The sequence below is a fragment of the Alosa pseudoharengus genome, unplaced genomic scaffold, assembly GCF_046254945.1.
Source record: "Alosa pseudoharengus isolate Yale_2024_CS ecotype anadromous, Long Island Sound unplaced genomic scaffold, YU_APseudo_1.1 YU_APseudo_1.1_scf_1, whole genome shotgun sequence".
In the NCBI taxonomy this organism is placed as follows: Eukaryota; Metazoa; Chordata; class Actinopteri; order Clupeiformes; family Clupeidae; genus Alosa; species Alosa pseudoharengus.
The window spans coordinates 30,006,779-30,022,938 of NW_027468564.1; the positions used below are offsets into that span (position 1 = coordinate 30,006,779).

A 16,160-nucleotide genomic window follows, 5' to 3' on the forward strand; every position below is an offset into this window, starting at 1 on the left:
CTATAATTCATAATTAACTCAGGAGTTACAAGTGGTTAGTTAATGATATTTTGTGAGCTCATCTAAAGTGAGGACGTTGTATGCCTTGCAACACATTTACAAATGAGTTATAAAGTTTACACTTGCATTTATTCATTTAGCCGACACTTTCACCGAAATCGACTTACACGTGTCAATGAAATTAAAGGGCAAGGCCACATTGGTGGACGCCGGGGTTTGAACCCCCAACTTTATGGGTTACTGCATGTTAACCCAGCTCCCTATCCACTACACTACCTCTGCCCAGTGGTATTACAACAGTCAATTCAAAAATATGATGTAGATATGCGTGTTTACTATGAACTAATCATTTTTAACTGTGTGTAAACATGATTTACAGATGAGAATTAATGTAGGAATAATTCTTTACAAATGAAGAATACAGCATTTAATAATAGTTTACAGATGTTTAATAACAGTGTGTATTAGAAGAAAACAGAAACTCGTTGTAGGGGTTTCTATCTGGGCCAAGGTAGTGTAGTGGATAAGGAGCTGGACTAGCATGCAGTAGCCTGAAAAGTTGGGGGTTCGATTCCTGGCTTTCACTGTTATGTCAATGGCCTTCAATTTAATTGACATGTGTACGTTGCTTGTCTGCTAAATGAATGAATGTGAATGTAATCTTTACAACTCATTTGAAAATGTGTTGCAAGGCATAGAAAGTCCTCACTTTAGATAAGCTCACAAAATATCATTAACTAACCACTTGTAACCCCTGAGTTAATCATGAATTATAGTATTAGGAAGTGGTTTATAAAATATGTATCCTCACCCTAACTAATCATTAGTATATGTGTATATTGCATAATTTATTAAGTATTAACAATAATTCATAAACATATTTTAGATATAGGCTTATTTACTATGAACAAACCATTTATAACTGTGTGTACAAATACTTTATGTATGATAATTACCATAGGAACAATGCTTTACAAATGATGAACAAAGCATTTTGTAATAGTTTGCAACTAGTTTATAATAAGAAAATGATTTCATTAAAGTGGTTGTTTCATTACTTTTTAAGTATAAATCATGTACTTACAAACATATTTTTGGATAGGCTAATTTACTATGAACAAACCATTTATAATTGTGTGAACAAATGCTTTACTGATGATAAATTATGTATGAACAAGAAATGACTAATGATGAACAAACCATTAACTAATAAGTAACAAAGGCTTAATAAATGATGAATTGTGTGTAGTTATTATAAAGTGTTACCTGTTTAACTCTTTGTAAGGTTGCATAACATCTTTAGAATATCCTTCTATGCCATTAAAATCATTACTGTTATGATGTACTTGAAAAAACTGTTGTTTTTTTGCATTAAAGTCACATAATGGTCCATATTTTCTGTCATTACTCTTTATTCTTTTTTACCCCATTGTTGCGCACTGTCCACATATGTGGACAGTAAAATAACTTCTATATAAAATCATATTTTTTAAAAATTCAAAATGCTTTTCAGTTTTAGGCTCATATAGAGTAATAAAATCAATATTAAAAAATCTAGACAATTTTTTTCATAATGCGTGCATGAAAGGGCTAGAGTTATAAAAAACGTGGTCACCGCACACTCTATCTCTTTCCTGTCGGCCTTTGTCAAGGTTCCTGTTGTTGGTATCAATAAAAAAAGAAGAAAGAGATGGAGTGTGTGGTGGCCAAGTTTTTTATAGTTTATTTTCCCTTGCCAGCACCTCGGAGGGTGTGGATTCTTTTCTATCTTTATACATAACTAGAGTTAACCTATAAGCACACCATCTAGTATTTGAGTAGTAATAGCATAGAGCTATTTTTTGTATGTCTGGGGCTTTTTTGCCTTTATTGTATAGGACAGTGAAGGGATGGATAGGAAGTGAATGGGAGCGAGGGGGGGGGGGGGTCTGTGAGGAAGTGAGAGGCAGAGGGAAATGACCCGGATCGGACTCAACCCCGGGCCCCTGTGGACACCTGGACCCGACTGTTGTATACGGGCACTGTAGAAATGAACAGTTTTAATGTACTGTAATGTATGTAATTTGGCAATGCTATTTAGTCTTACTCATGTTCATTTTATGTTCATGTTCATTTTATTAAATAACTCAGCATAGCATGAATGTGTGAGTAAATCGTATCATGTGTTGAAACCCTTTGAACACTGTCTCTGTCAATACTTCCCACATGTTGGTAACCGTTCTGCTTCAAAACTCAAATGCCTAAAGGTAATAAGGACCAAAACAGAGAAGTAAGACATAAAAGGTAAAGAAAAAAAGAACATTTCGAGAGATTATGTTGAATTTAGATGAGGGCTATTTCTCAGCGGTTAAAATATGAGAAAATGTTCCTCAAATGAGCTTTATTATGTCCAGGAGAAATAGACTGGACAAAATAAATAAATTTCTCTTTCCTCTGGGATGTGTAACGAAGCTACTTATGAGCAGCTTTGATAAGATGTGGCTTCATAGCTACAGCAAGGTTTTAAAAAAAATAAAAATAACAACAAACAGATCATTTGAGTTTAATACTAAAACTGAGATGGGCTGAGGACTGTATTCAAAATACCATCCAAAACTTGTCAAAGAAAAATCTGAAATGGCACACAAACACATCCTCTCACTGTGTCATCTGTTGTCATGAAATCTCTATATATTCACCTTATTCACCTGGTGGGTGAGCGAGGCTCCAGGGTACACTTGCCATTAAAGTCCAGCAGATGGTGGTAATGCACTCCGTTTGCAAACTGCCAAAAAAAAAGCCCACAGAAAAACAAGAAGGGTTCGCTGGCCTGCCAGAGCAAAGATTATATATGGCGGAGCAATAGTTCGATAGTTCGTCGTAGTTCACGTCTATGGGCGCAAAATACTGTTGGGATCGAGTCCTGTCTGCATAAAGAGGCGTGTCGTTGACGCATTGATGAGTGTAAGTAGCAACTGGCCAACTGGCAGCAGAATAAATAACAGGTGCACACCTGATAAAAAGGTTGATTTTCTTCAGACTGGAATGTTCAAAAATGCTAAAAATTTACCTGAAATGGTCAGAAGGGTTTGTGGATCATGAAAATCTGCCCAAAATTCACATTCCTAACTTTATAGAACCAAGACCTTAGCATATTCTGAGCTATGGCCATAGACTTAAATTGAACAGTCGCTGTTCAGGTGAGACACAGCACTCAAAGAATCCTCCATAGAAATATATGGGGTTAGTTTGTAACACCAATATGGCAGTAGTCTACACATATCCCGTCCCTTCCTGTATGCCTCCCCATTCACATGAATAGGAACATAGCTCTCCGAAAACTGCCCAAAGTGCATTACCAAGATGGCCACCGAGTGTGGGGACTTGCCTAAAAGGACTTTGGTTATAGCCTTTTGAATGACGTAGAAGTCCTGAAAGATGCAGACAAGAGTGATGCAAATCGTCCAGAAGAGAGGAAACAGACGAAACCACAGGCTTGTTGAGAGGAAGAGAGAGAGAGTGATGACATTTGAGGAAGAGAGAGAGAGTGATGACATTTGAGGGAGAGAGAGAGCATCATTACATGCTTCCATTCCCAAAGCAATGAAACTTAATATTATGCATATCATTGTTTGTTTTTCTTGCCACCCCCCCACCCCCTCTTAGGAGGACAATCTTAATTTTTATTCCATTATTCCATAGAGGTACAAGTACTAGCTGTTCCACACACTAGCTGTCACCAAACTTACGCCATTGAGAGGAAGACAAGAGTGATGTAAACCAAACCACAGGCTTCTGGAGAGGAGGAGAGGAAGTGAGTAAAGATCCTCAGTTGAGATACCCTCGATCTGCATGTTGTAAACACGTAACCAGCACTGTCGGAGCCCTGAAGCAGCTCAAAATGAGGATTTTTGTCCTTTTCATGTCATTTCTCTTCTCAGGTAAATTCAGGCTTATTTGATGGGAAGGGGGATAATATATATGATTGTTTGAATACAGTTTTGTTTATTTTCCAAGTTGTTTCTAGCTGAGTGTCTTTGCTCTTTTGCATTACCTGTACACATATTTCCTGGTGGTAGTAGGCAAAATGTTGTATATCCTATCCTTTTGTATACTGATAATAATATTCAAGTATAAGCGTATATATATATTCTACGTATGTGAATGAAGTTACTCAGATCAGGATAATGTGCAAACATATTTTTCTCTCTACAAACACATAGGAGAATAAGTATTTGAACCCATGCTAAAGTTGACTAAAAAATGAGTAAAAATCCAACCTTTGAAGACGCCAATTTTCTTAGTGAATGAAGAATGTATCGTAAATAAATAAATGTTCTTCATTAAATTACAGGGGCAATACGTATTTGACCCCTATTCGCATATCAGGCAGATTTTTTTATTTTTAAAGACCACTTATTTCATGGATCCATGATACTATGCATTCTGATAAAGTTCCCTTGGCCTTTGGAATTAAAATAGTCCCACATCATCACATACCCTTCACCATACCTAGAGATTGGCATGGTGTGTTTTTCAGTTAGCCTATTAGCTGGTTTGATTTGCATTGCATCAAACCAGCTAATAGGCATAGGTTCAAATACTTATTCAGTGTGTGTAAATACTTACTCCCCACTGTGCTATCTGTATATCATATAGCTTTGCTCTTTACCTCTTATTTACAGATAGAGTGACAACACTCTCTCTGACTGGATACAATGATGGTGCCGTCATCATGAAGTGCAACTACAATGTACCGTACAAGGACTACAAAATGTCTTTCTGTAAGGTATCAGAGGGAGTGTGTTCCAGTACAATAGTGGACAATGCATTGGAGGTACAATATAAAAGGTTTGTGTATTATTTTACATTGTTGTCTTGTAATAATCTTGTAATAAAGGCATGGATTAGTTTCTGTTTTTAGTTAAAAAAAAAGGTTGCACTTTGGCAATGTTTCTCAGGTGGAATTAAGCTGTCTGGGTCAATATGAGGCTTGAAGCTTAACTCTGTTTTTAAGATGACACCTAGGCTCGTTACTTTTGATTTGACCTGGTGTTGACCAGGTTCCCAAGATGACTAAGAATGTTGTCTCACTTTGATTTTGGTCCAATTAAAGTACCTTTGTTTTGTCGTCATTTAGCTTTAAACAAATGCCGCTCATCCACTGATTACTCGGGGATAAGCATGCAATAAGAGAGCAGAGGCCATCTGGGTTTCAATTTCAATTTCAATTTATTGTGCTTATAGAGCGCCAAAACATAACACATGTATCATGGCGCTTTACAGAATGTAGGCAATCAGAGAAAGAAGGGAAGAAAGGAAGAAAAGAAAAGCAAGAGAGAGGCCCATGGGTAACAGGGGCTAGGAAAAACTCCCTAGAATTGGAGATATATATAGGAAGAAACCTCGAGCAGATCCACGACTCAAGGGCCTGACCCATCTGCCTAGGGTCAGTACATGACAGTAAGGTCTGTATACATGACAAATGCATATGATAGTCGGGTGTAGAGAATAAGACATGGTGTTAAAAGCACTTGAGCTGAAAGTTACAAGAGGTGGGATGATTACGTATCCGTTATGGTAATTTATTATTCCTGATTTAGTGACAGAAAGTTCAATAGTCCAGCGTTGGAATTGTCCAGGGGAAGGGAGTTGTCGAGGGGCATGTGGTGGGTTGGCAGACGGGCCAGTAATCAGGGCAGAGTTGGCATAGGCTGGTGGTGGGTCGCTAGGCTGTACGGGCCAGGAGTCCAGATAGGGGGCAGTAATAGGGCAATCGAGGATGGGACTTCAGGTGAGATGGGTGAGAGGAGGGCCAACACACGGATGGTTGATGACTGGTGATGATATACCTCACAAGTAAGGTACAGTAAGGGGGAAGAAAGAGAGATGTAGAGTGGGTTAGTATTACTGAAAATCAAATGGTTAATGTCAATAAGTAATCAGTAGTACTATATATTGTTACAGTATGCCATGGTGGGAATAGGCAAGAGGGGGAGAGTTGAGAGAGAGAGAGAGAGAAGGGGGGAGAGGAGAGGGGGGGGGGGGTTGTACGGCGTGACACATGAAAAGTCCATGACAGCACTATGCTATAGCAGCATAACTAAGGCATGGTGAGGGGTAGTCGACACCAGCGCAGGTATGGTCAGTGACCACCATCGCACATGTGACTGGGGTGCCAGTCACACGAGGACTCAGCAGGGTGGTCCATTCCAAAAAACCCTGAGGTGGGTGAATTTCCACGCACCATACCTAACTATGGGAGGCAGTAAAGAGGTATAGACTTAAAAATAGGGAGGGTGTCTGCTAGTCGAATTGAGGTAGGAAGATTATTCCAGAGGAGGGGTGCGCGATAGCTGAAAGCTCTGCCTCCTACTGTAGTTTTTGAGATTCTTGGAATTACAAGAAGGCCAGTATTCTGTGATCGTAGCGGTCTGGGTGGGTTATATGGGACTAGGAGATCTTTAATATATTCTGGTGCCTGGCCATTAATGGCTTTGTATGTTAGAAGTAATATTTTGAAGTCAATGCGACTTCTAACAGGCAGCCAGTGTAGAGATGCCAGGATAGTGCAGCTGCATTTTGTATAAGCTGTAAGCTCTTTAGACAGGTGTTATTGCAGCCAGCGTATAGAGCATTGCAATAATCAATCCTTGAGGTGACAAAAGCATTGATTAATTTCTCAGCGTCTGGTAGGGATAAAGACTTCCTTATCTTTGAAATGTTCCTTAAATGATAAAATGAAGCTTTGGTAATCTGTTTTATGTGATTACTTAGTGATAGGTCTTGGTCAATTGTAACTCCTAGATTTTTAACACATGTGGATGAGGATAGTCGGAGATCAGTAAATGTAGCTTGTGATGAGGATAGGATATCCCTTATCTTTTTAGGACCTAAAACCATGACTTCTGTTTTATCGGAGTTCAAAAGCAGGAAATTGTTCGTCATCCATGTCTTTATGTCTCGTATACATGTGTCAAGTTTGGCTAACGGAGTCAATTCGTCAGGTTTTATGGAAAGGTATAGTTGTGTATCGTCTGCATAAGAATGAAATTTAATGCCATGTTTCCCAATTTCTGAGCCTAGAGGAAGCATATAAAGAGAAAATAACAGGGACCCTAGTACTGAGCCTTGAGGCACCCCATATTTTACCATAGTCTGGGTAGATGGTTCATTGTGAACCTGTACAAATTGTCTGCGGTTAGAAAGGTATGATCTAAACCAAGCGAGTGCTGAGTCTTTAATGCCTATCGAATGTTCAAGCCTGTGGAGTAGTATGTTGTGGTCTATGGTGTCAAAGGCAGCACTGAGGTCCAGGAGGACCAATATTGATATATGTCCATTATCGGCAGCGATGAGGAGGTCATTAAAAACTTTAACTAAGGCTGATTCAGTACTGTGGTGAGCTCTGAAACCAGATTGATATAATTCTTGGATTTTATTCATATGAAAGAAGGTACCAATTTGTTTCGACACTATTTTTTCTAGTATTTTTGACAAAAAAGGGAGATTAGATATAGGCCTATAGTTGGCCAGGTTGTTAGGGTCAAGGGTAGGCTTTTTGAGGGATGGCTTAATGACAGATAACTTAAACGACTGTGGTACATGGCCTGATAGCAGTGAGTTATTTATAATCTGGAGCAAAGCATTATCCAAAAGAAAGAGAGAGCAGTCTTCAGAAGATGAGTAGGAATAGGATCTAGTAGACTAGTTGTAGATTTTGGATTGTGGAAGTGAGGTCTAATATGTCAATAGGTGTTAGGGCTGTCACTTTACGTTCGAAAATCGATTGCACAATCGATTGGACCAACCAACACAAGTTTCGAAAACTAAAATAGGGAATCGATTTTAACCAAATATGTACACTATTAATTTTAAACGAATTAAACAAATGAAAAAGATACATGTAACAAAACGCAGGAACAAGCAGAAAAATAACAAAGAATTCCGAAGTGCAGTAAGCATTGCGAAAGCTAAATAGAAAATTCCCACCAATTTTACGCACCGGAAACAGCTTTTTCAATCGGCTGCTGTGCTGCTGGTGTTTTGGCAAAAAATTGAGGACAACGCGATCAACCTGTGCGACATGAGAGATACGAGTGATAGGCCCTAATAACTTGAGGAGTTCGATATGGAAGCACTTGGGTATATCAAACTATGGAGAAGGACAAAGCGGTATGCAAACTGTGCAGTCGTGAGTTCTACGTAGGCGAAATTTGTTTGACATTTCTAATTGTAAACGCAGCCACGTTGAAGCCTGCAGTAATGTTTTTCACTGATGTTATGGCAGTCCACTCTGCTTATTGTTTTTCGAGAATGTTGCACTCCTGTTTGTCATTGTGCGTGACAACTGTGAAACTTCACGCCATTGTGCGTCTTCAAGCGCCCCCTTTACGTTCGTCCTAATGCCTGTTAGTTGTTCGTGGATTGTCCTATATTTGGTGTTGAAAATTGAAACGTCTTTAGACATGAAAAATCGATTTTACAATCGATTCAATGAACAATTATGTCTCAAGAATCGAACAGGATTTTTTCACAAAAGTGACAGCCCTAATAGGTGTAAATGAATTCAACGTTGTTCGTCTCATCTGTGAGTCAATTATGTTTTCGCTACCGTTCAGCAATGGAGTATGAACATTTGGTGAGACTGACTGGATATTAATCTTATCTCTAATTGTTTAAATTTTGTCATTGAAAAAGTTCATGAAGTCATTACTGTTTGTTGGCTCCACGGGAATATATAATTGGGTATAGTCTGCATAGTTGTGGAAGTTTATATTATGCTGACTTATGATGTTTCCTAATGGTAGCATGTATAGGGAGAAGCAGAAGACCAAGACTATGGCAAGCCGATTGAGCATTTATTCAGATATCTTGATATCAGGCATAATTGTCATGTACATGCAAGCCATTTCTGTCCACTAGTTAACTAGTGAGCCATTTCTGTGTGAACTAATTAACTAGTGACAGCCAAAATGCTCACTAGTTAACTAGTAAGGCCCAAATTCTCTCTAGTTAACTAGTTCATATGTTTCATATCTTACTAGTTAACTAGTAATGCTCAGCATGTTCACTAGTTAACTAGTGGACACTGAAATGTGCACTAGTTAACTAGTTTAAAGACTTCTATATTTTACTAGTCAACTAGTATGGTACAAAAATGTTTACTAGCTGACTACTGAATGTCAAATTCCCACTTGTTAACTTCTATGTAATTTGGCCAGCCGCTTGGGCATTTATTCTGATATCTTGATATCAGGCCAACATGCAAGCCATTTTTGTCAACTAGTTAACTAGTGAGCCATGTTTGTGCACACTAGTTAACTAGTGACAGCATAAATGCCCACTAGTTAACTACTGAACACATATTAGCTTCACTAGTTAACTAGTGAGAGCCAGAAATGTCCACTAGTTAACTAGTAAAGGCCAAAATGCATACCAGTCAGCTAGTTGAAGGCTTTTTGGTCTCACTAGTTAACTAGTGACAGCCAAAAATGTGCACATGTTTACTAGTGAAGGCAAAACTCCTCACTAGTTAACTAGTTGGAGTAGGTCAATGTCACTAGTTAACTAGTGAACCATAAATGGCTTACTAGCTAGCTAGGTGATGGCAGCAGGCTCACTAGTTAACTAGTTGATGCATCCTTTGTCCAAACTAGTTAACTAGTGAGGTCATAAATGTATACTAGTAAACTAGTTGAAGCCTAAATTCACACTAGTCAGCTAGTGGCGCAGAATTAAAATTGTTCATGTTCATATTGGCTCCCTATGTCCAAATAGAACATGACAACCAATCACAGCGCAGAATTTCACAAAATCCCACCCACAACATTTGCATGTGGCACACAAGTTAACATGCTGCCCAAAGGAACTTTAACTAGTAAACTAGTGGCTTCAATGTGACACTTACATGTAAACTAGTAAAGGCAGAACTGCTCACTAGTTAACTAGTGAAGACACAAATGCCCACTAGTTAACTAGTGAGGTCTAAAAAGTGTCACTAGTTTACTAGTGTGCACCAAAACACCCACTAGTGATGGCAATTTCCATTCGACTAGTTAACTAGTGAGGTGCAAAAAGTGTCACTAGTTTACTAGTGTGCCCCAAAATGCCCACTAGTTAACTAGTGAAGGCCATTTCAGCCCCACTAGTTCACTAGTGAGATGTCAAAATGGTCACTTGTTAACATGTAAAGGCCAAAGTACCAACTAGTTTACTAGTGAGGGTGTTGTGGGCCTTACTAGTTAACTAGTGGCATGTATATTTTGTTCAGTAGTTAACTAGTTACACCTAAAAAGAGAAACAAGCTGACCGTTTTGAAGTAATTGAACTAATTGAAGTCTCACTAGTTTGCATGTGTGGCAGTGAAGCAGCTCACTAGTTAACTAGTGCCTGAAACGGCTATTATGCAAATTCTAATGAGAGGGTGGGTAGAAGACTCCTATTGGGTATTATGTAAGAATCCCACCCAGTCTAAATGTAAATTTACTGTTCATAGCCTCACGATCAGGTCCTGATGGGTGCCCCTAGTGGCTAAAGTGACACACTGCTCTGCAACGGTACTTCAGTATAGATAGTAAAGCAGAGCCTGCAGTATGCAGTATCTCATATTCTGTCAAAATGGTTTTTAATAACTAGATGTACCGCAGAGCGGTACAAAATATGACCGCCGCCCAGTCCAGCACATTTTTTCCACAAAAAGAAATCACGCTGAAAGGCCTATATGATTCTAACTGTCTCACTAAATTGCATTAGCCACACTCAATTCTCACTGGTATCTGCTAGACAACAAGTACCAAAACATGATTAGTTCATAGATTTCACATGTAAAATTCATTTTATACAACCCCACTCCCATCTTGCCTGTTTATAATTCTGAGAAATTCTTGATTGTTTGTGTTATGTTTATGTTATGTGTGTGTGTGTGTGTGTGTGTGTGTGTGTGAGTGTGTGTGTGTGTGTGTGTGTGGGTGTGCGTGCGTGCTTGTGTTTGTGCCTGCGTATGTGCCTGTGCATGCAAGCGTAGAAATGTACAGAGGTACTTTTGGTGGGACCAAAACTAAAGCGAGATATTGTTCTTAGTAATCTGGGGAACTTGGCACACCAGGTCAAACCAAAAGTAACAAGCCTCGGTGTCATCTTAGATGCAGAGTTAAGTTTTAAGCCCCATATCAGTAAAGTTACTCAAACAGCCTATTTCCACTTGAGAAACATTGCCAAAGTGCGGCCCTTTTTAACTCAACAAGATGCAGAAAAACTAATTCACGCCTTTATCACTAGCAGGTTAGACTACTGCAATGCACTTTTCACTGGTCTTCCCAAAAAACATCTAAAGAAATTGGCACTCATACACACTGAAAAAAGTGATTTTGACATGTAGTAATTTTTTCTTAAATGAAACTGTATTTATATACTCAATTTGTTTGTGTTTTGCAAAAACTCATTTCAGATAAGTAATATCTGCAAGAAAAAAAGGGGTTTGCTTCAGATTTGTTTGTGTTTTACAAAAAACTCATTTCAGTTAAGTAATATCTGCAAGAAAAAAGGGTTTTGCTTCAGAGGCAGTGCTGCGCATGCGTTTATTTGGCTGCCAAAAGATGATTGTCCTCCATTTTGCAAACGGTTCCGTTGGCTTGAAGGGATCTGCACTTGAAATCTTCGCTTTTGACTTTTAACGGTAAGTGGTATATTATTAAACGTCATTTGACAGTCAGTTTACCATTACAAATTTGGAGTGTCTTTAATTGCCTTATTTGACACGATAGAGCTGTTTTCTTGAATATTTAAGAAATCGTCTAGCAAGCTAGCTAAAGTTAACTTTAACGTTACCTAGCAGTTCTACTCCAATATAATGTTAACTGGGCTAACAAGTTCATCTTAAAGTTTACTTGTATTACCTCCTCGACGTAATTGATTGAATAACTTCAAAATGAATATATACCTTAATGTTAGACAATTTAGGTCGTTGAAACTCAGTGGACCCATTAAAGTTTGTACAGTTAACATTAGCTGCTAACTGAATTGGAACACAGATCTTGCCTGAAATATGGTTGACCTTAACGTTGCTAGTTAGCTAACCGAACACGTTATGCAGCAGACCAAACACGTTTTCACCGACCCCTGTGGAGTCAACTGACACTTAACTTGAGCAATGCCGAGTTTGCAAAATACATTTGTTTGGAGACTCAGAATGCAGGCCAAGGTACATGTAAAAAGGAAAGAAATAGGACGCATGTTTTGTGAGTGATTAGGTCAGGTCATAACTCGGACAATGTTGGGCAAAAGCCACATTTACGCTAGGTTTAGAAACGTGTTTATTTATTCTGTCAGTAATGGAGTACCACTATTTCATGTCATCGCCAGCGCTGAATATGCATGGTGGTGGTGGTGGCATTTCTCAAACTCAACAGCAGTGCAAGATCTGGACAGGCTGATGCTACGCACCTGTTAAGCAGATATTGCTTGAACATTTTATTTGTTCCATGGTGTTGAAATTCGAAATGTTTTCCCTTCAAGGGGACAGTCAGACCAACAAGCAGGGCTGTGTAGCTATTGTTGGTAGATTGTAAGATAATGTGTCAAATGTCAATTAAATGAAGTGTCAAAATCGTTTGATTAACTAGTACCATTTGTGTATGTATTAAATAAGTATATTTCATAAATGTATACTTTATATTTATATTATAAATGTGTTTCTATCCTCTTTAGTTACAGGTATTGAGAAATGTCCTTGCTTGATGACTGGATCAGGAAATGCCTGTGATGCTTGGGTATTCAGGCAAGCTACAGGTCAAAGATGCGTAACCTTGGATGTCCAGTGACCACCGTTTTCCAGAAGAAGAAGGTCATAAGTTCCAGAAGAAGGTTTAAAGGACATAAAATGACCAAACATTTGAGGATTTTGCAAGGTGTAAGTTTGTATTACTATTATTGTTTACTTCTCTTACATATTACATACAATGATCACATTGGATCTGTTTCTGCTATTTGCAACTGCCATCACTTATAGTCACCCTACTCACACATTGCTCTTATGTTCCTTATTACAACATAGCGACAGATAGAGGCATTATAATTTTGTGTCTAACTATAACTGGACTCCTCAGGGTTGATACGACTACATGAGTCGTCATACATTTACCCACTCACTCATTTTCCCGTTGCTCACATTGTTCCTTCCCCAACTGGTACACTCACTTATTAGCCTGATGTCGTTATACTCAATTCCTGTCAGAATTTAAGTCTGGCGCTGCTTCGTTGGGACGTGATTATGGGGTGTGTTTCAACCAATACAGGGGAAAGAAATGCTTGCCAAATGTCTGTTTTCTGTTGCAAAGCACTCTGAACTGAATCTTCCGTATTAAAAGTGCTTTATAAATAGAGGTTATTATTATTTAGAGTATTGATTGTATTTTCACAAAATAATTAATATCCCTGTATCTGAACAGACAGAGACTGTACATCTGAGGAGGGAGGCAGCCATCAAGACCCCGTGCCTTTATTTTGGTGAAGATGATGATTCTCTCATACATGTACATGGTAAGTAACACTAACCAAGGGCATGTTGAAATTGCAATAAAAATTGCATTTTTATGCCAATTTTTAAGCCAAAAACCTTTAAGCCAGCTCCCAGCTCGTACCTTTTCTCAAGCATCAACCTAAAGCAGCTTTTTAAATTTTGTACAGGATATCCATGGCAAGGAGGTGTCAAGAGAAAACCACCCCTTGGAACATGAGGACATCGGCATCGTTGTGGATGGAGGCATCATTTTGGAGGAACCTTGGTCTGTTGCACAAGGCTGTGCAGTGAAGCCAGAGACTTTCTAATGAGGAGACACAGCACTCAAAAAATCCTCCAATCATGTGTTGTGAACTCGGTGCTGGAGTAAGGTTGGTGTCGTGAAGCCTTGCGCACGCGCATTTCTGCCAAATAGGATGCCCGATGAGTGCCAAAAAAGCATTGCATTATGGCTGCCGAGTGCAGGGACTTGCCTAAAAGGACTTTGGTGAAGCTAGGGGTCATATACACATTGAATCAATGTTGAACTCTTCAATACTATTACAAATTCATGCAAAAAGTTGTCATTCAGATGGATGGTGATAAGCTCCTACCCAAGGTTCTCAATCTTAAGAACCAAATCATTAGATGGGCAAGTGGGCCTCTTCTTTCTCTTCCCTGCTGTCTCTCTCTTTCTCTCTCTGTCTTTATCGTTCGTCCTCTCTCTCGGCACACTTTTACACACACACACAGTCATGATTGACTTGATTTGAAAGATTCAATAAATGGTTGTGAACCTTTCTTTCTCACTGTCTTTCTGTCATTCTTTCTTTCTCACTGTCTTTCTGTCATTCTATCTCGGCACATTTACTTACACACGCACGCGCACACACACACACACACAATCACTCACTGGTAAGGTGTTTGGCTTTGGTCAAAGGTTCACAACCATTTATTGAATCTTTCTTTCTCTCTTTTGGTGCTCACACTCTCTCTCTTTGGCACTACTGCCTTTGCTTTTGCTTTGGTTTGAGAGCGGGAAAATTATAATTTTTTAGAGCAAAGGGTCACAATGTGTGTTCATATGTGTGTTTCTGTGTTGAACATTTGTTTTAATAAAGACAGTTATACCATTTCTGTTTGAGATTTAAGTTAATACTATTTAACCTGAATTTGAAGTTTAACTTAATTTTTACCAATGAAATTATATACAAATATTAAGCAAATTCAACTAAATCTATATGGCTGGATGTAGCTAAATTAAATTGAGTGCAAATGGTTACCTAAAAAAAATTAAGTAATTCTTGCATTAGAGAATATTAAGCAAATTCAACTAAATCTATATGGCTGGATGTAGCTAAATTAAATTGAGTGCAAATGGTTACCTAAAAAAAATTAAGTAATTCTTGCATTAGAGAATATTAAGCAAATTCAACTAAATCTATATGGCTGGATGTAGCTAAATTAAATTGTGTGCAAATGGTTACCTAATACTAATTTTTACTCAAAATATTTGATTGGAGTTTGCTCTCTTGATTTAGTTGTAACTACTCAATTTAGTTTAGCTTTAATTGCAAGAAAATATTAAGCAAATTCAACTAAATCTATAGGGCTGGATGTAGCTAAATTAAATTGAGTGCAAATGGTTACCTAAATAAAATTAAGTAATTCTTGCATGTCATTTTTTTCAGTGTAGAACTCTGCGGCTAGACTTTTAACTAAGACTAAGAAGAGAGAACACATCACCCCTGTGTTGGCTGAACTGCACTGGCTCCCTATTTCCTATAGAATTGATTTTAAGGTTATGTTAATTACTTACAAAGCTCTGAATGGCACAGCACCTTCATATATCTCTGAGCTTTTAATATCTTATCAACCACAAAGGAAACTTAGATCATCCAATTCTAATCTTTTAATCGTACCCAAAGTGCTCCACAAACAAAGTGGAGAAGCTGCTTTTATCCATTATGCCCCCAAACTATGGAACACCCTGCCTCTGTACATCAAGCAGGCGAGTTCAGTAAATATTTTTAAAAAAGATCTGAAAACATACCTGTACAGGAAAGCTTTTAGTTAACTCGTCTTATCCTGTAGACTACTTTTTCAGATTATTCTACATCTGCTGCTATTGGAGGGCGCAGCCAGCCAGAAGCAGATGGGCTCCCCCTATTAAGTCAGGTTCTGCTCAAGGTTTCTTCCTGGAATATGGGAGTTTTTCCTTGCCACAGTTGCCATATGGCGTGCTTGTGGGGGGTAAGAGGGTTAAGGCTGCCAGTCTTATGACATGTCATTTTCTATATTTTTGATATGTTGCTGAGTGGATCATAAACGGCCCCAGCAATGAAGAAATGTGATTGATAATGACTGACTGACTATTATTTTGTTACATGCTTCAAATGTAAAGCACTTTGAGCTGCATTCTGTGTATGAAAGGTGCTATACAAATAAAGCTTATTATTATTATTATTATTATGTCTACTGTGTGAGTATGTGGTATACGTATGATTACTGTGAATGTATGTGTGTGTGTGTATGTGTGTATCTGTTTGTGCACATGTGTGCACATGAAATGGATTAACATGACCCCTGGAGGCAAACATACGGGAAAAATGGTCATCCTAGGCCCTACAGTTCTCAAGATATTCACAGAGAACTGTGTCTGCCCTACCCTCCTTTCGGGGCG

General features: G+C 38.5%; 2 long non-coding RNA genes across 3 annotated transcripts; both read left to right on the forward strand.

Moving 5' to 3' along the window:
* The first annotated feature begins 3,833 nt into the window (after nucleotides 1-3,833).
* LOC143132621 (uncharacterized) lies at nucleotides 3,834-15,733 on the forward strand. Its single transcript, XR_012988348.1, has 3 exons — nucleotides 3,834-3,920; nucleotides 4,665-4,830; nucleotides 15,585-15,733. It is a non-coding gene; the product is annotated as an uncharacterized LOC143132621 (long non-coding RNA).
* On the forward strand, nucleotides 11,346-14,255 carry LOC143132553 (uncharacterized). 2 transcript variants are annotated; one of them, XR_012988342.1, is made up of 4 exons: nucleotides 11,346-11,656; nucleotides 12,688-12,889; nucleotides 13,428-13,518; nucleotides 13,666-14,255. It is a non-coding gene; the product is annotated as an uncharacterized LOC143132553 (long non-coding RNA). The 2 variants fall into 2 exon arrangements; XR_012988333.1 differs by lacking the exon at nucleotides 11,346-11,656 and having other exon boundaries at nucleotides 11,879-12,889; nucleotides 13,666-14,251.
* Nucleotides 15,734-16,160: the final 427 nt, after the last annotated feature.